This window comes from Penaeus japonicus, unplaced genomic scaffold (genome assembly GCF_977035675.1).
Source record: "Penaeus japonicus unplaced genomic scaffold, GWHDUDI00000001_assembly GWHDUDI00000025, whole genome shotgun sequence".
NCBI classification, from domain to species: Eukaryota; Metazoa; Arthropoda; class Malacostraca; order Decapoda; family Penaeidae; genus Penaeus; species Penaeus japonicus.
Genome location: NW_028234427.1, coordinates 22,165,964 through 22,168,463, shown reverse-complemented (window position 1 = coordinate 22,168,463; position 2,500 = coordinate 22,165,964). Strand labels below are relative to the sequence as shown.

At 29.3% G+C, this 2,500-nt stretch overlaps 1 protein-coding gene across 1 annotated transcript in view; it reads left to right on the top strand.

Annotated features, from left to right (window-relative positions):
• Positions 1 to 2,500, top strand: part of LOC122257368 (zwei Ig domain protein zig-8) — a 111,209-nt gene that overhangs the window by 107,915 nt on the left and 794 nt on the right. Inside the window, exon 9 of the mRNA XM_086551462.1 lies at positions 2,290 to 2,378. The gene's annotated coding sequence lies outside the window, so the exon portion shown is untranslated. The remainder of the gene's footprint in view (positions 1 to 2,289; positions 2,379 to 2,500) is intronic.

The following is a 2,500-nucleotide window of genomic DNA, read 5'->3' as shown; positions in this document are numbered from 1 at the left end:
GCTAGACCTAAAGTACCACAAACATTTGAATAACTGTAACCTATGGTGTAAACCTGTGGCTACTATAAAGCCTTACAACATTTGACAGTGAACTCTCACCTGTTGTAGACTAATCTTCCTGCGAGTTCCGCATTCTCTTCAGTGCATCATACTCTCTCATCATGAAGTACATAATGACTCTCGAATGCAACAACGCCTTTGCATTTTCATTAATACAGCTAGACTGCTATTACTGGATAGTACAAATATATTTTTGCATTCGTAAATTTTGGATATTGAATTTCCTATACCATAGTGTAAACAGTAATAATGCATTTCATCGTGGTGATAACAAAGGATCAGAGCGATACACGGACAAAGAATGAAAACGTTTTTATTTAGACCAAGGACTCCTCCTGCTACGTGCCGTTTCCCCCATCGGCACCTTCCGATAAGGCCCTATACCGTGAACGCGACAGATGATTTGACATAATAAGAGATGGTGAGTCACACTGCTTCGCCAGCTTCGGAGAGTGACAATCGCATTATTCGAAGCGCCTCAATACATACCGCCACCATCACAACCACGTCAAGAGGGTTTACTATAATTCAGTTAAGGATAATATGCTTTAGTTGATGTTCTAATGTTCTCTTGAACGTAGCGATAGCTTCCTTACGACTTCCTATTACACCGCTTTATAGTAGCAACGACCTCTTATATAATAGTTATTTTAGCTCACAATGGTTCAGGCCATTTCATAGTCACAATGGGGGAAATTCTGCATTTTGTTCTTGCACCATAGATAGTCAAGTCCTCAATCTCTACTGTCATCTGTGTATATATGTTTGCTGATACGTGGTTCTATACACGTATATGTTACTACTACCCTTCTTACCAATATAATCATCATTATCATTATCATTATTATCACCATTACCTTCATTTCTATTGTTATTCTTAAAATCATAATTATCTTTATTATTGTGTTATTTTTAGTATCATCTTTATCATTATTAACATTATTATCATTATTACTTTTATCATAGTTGTCATTATCATCATCAATATCATTATAATTTTCATAACATTATCAGTATAATTGTCATTATTATTGTTAATATCACGATTACCATTACTATGATGATGATGATGATTATTATAATGATGATGATGATGATCATCATCATGACCATCATCATTATCATTATCATCAATATCATAATATTTGTTATTATCAATATCATTATCGTTATTACTATCACTGTTATCTTTATCAGCATCATGATTATCATTACTATCATTAATATTATCATTATGATTATCATCATTATCATTATACAATCACTCTTGTAATTATCATTATCATAGTTAATTTATCATTATCACTATTATTATCATTATTGTCATTACCATTATAATCATCATCATTACTATTCATATTGTTATTCTTACTCCTATCATTATAATCATTATTATTATCTGTTGTTTATCATTATTAAATTTATCATCTTTATTAATATTAGCATTATTATCATCATTATCTTTATTGTTCTTATTATCACAATGATTATTATTATCACAATCATTATCATTATTGTCATCATAATCATCAATAACATTTTCATCATTGTAATTATCATTTAAATTACCATTATTCTTATTATCATAATTATCAGTATCATTAACATGATTATCAGTATCATTATACTATTATTATCATTGCTATAATTATTCTTATCATTATCAGGATTAAATTGTCATCATGATTATCATTATGATTATCATTATTGTTAGTTTTACTATCACTACCATTATAACTATCATCATTACTATATCATTATTATTATCATTATTATTATTATTATTATCATTAATATTATTATCCTTATTACTATTATTATTATCATTAATATTATTATCTTTATTACTATCATTATTATTATTGATATCATTATCATTATTACTCTACTAATTTTACCAATATCATAATTGTAATCAATTTTATCATTATGATGATGATCATCATCATTTTCAGTATCATCGTTACTTTTATTTTTTTTTTATGGTTATAACAACCATTGTTGTTATCATCATGAATCTTCATCGTCATCAATGTCATCATAATAAAATCATGATGATACAAACAGCAATGGTATTATCAGCCGTGATCTACACAGTTTAGCGATGCTAATGGCAAACTAGTCAAAGAGCAACGCCAGTGCTAATCATAGCAACACCATGCAGACACACAGACACCAGGTCATGAACGGTAAGATAAAGAATGAGTGAAAAACCCTCTTGATTTTCAGATAACAAGATCACGCCGTGCCTCAGGGACCAATTAGAGTTAAGTCAATAGTGGAATTGGATTCATCGATGTATTTTGTCATAAAGAAAGGTAAGCTCGGTACTTTTACTTCTTTGTGTTTCCAAATGTAAAATGATAGTAAACTTTAAGTTTACATAATTGATGAATAATGATATTGGAATCTCTATGTATGGGTACTTGATGTTGATGGA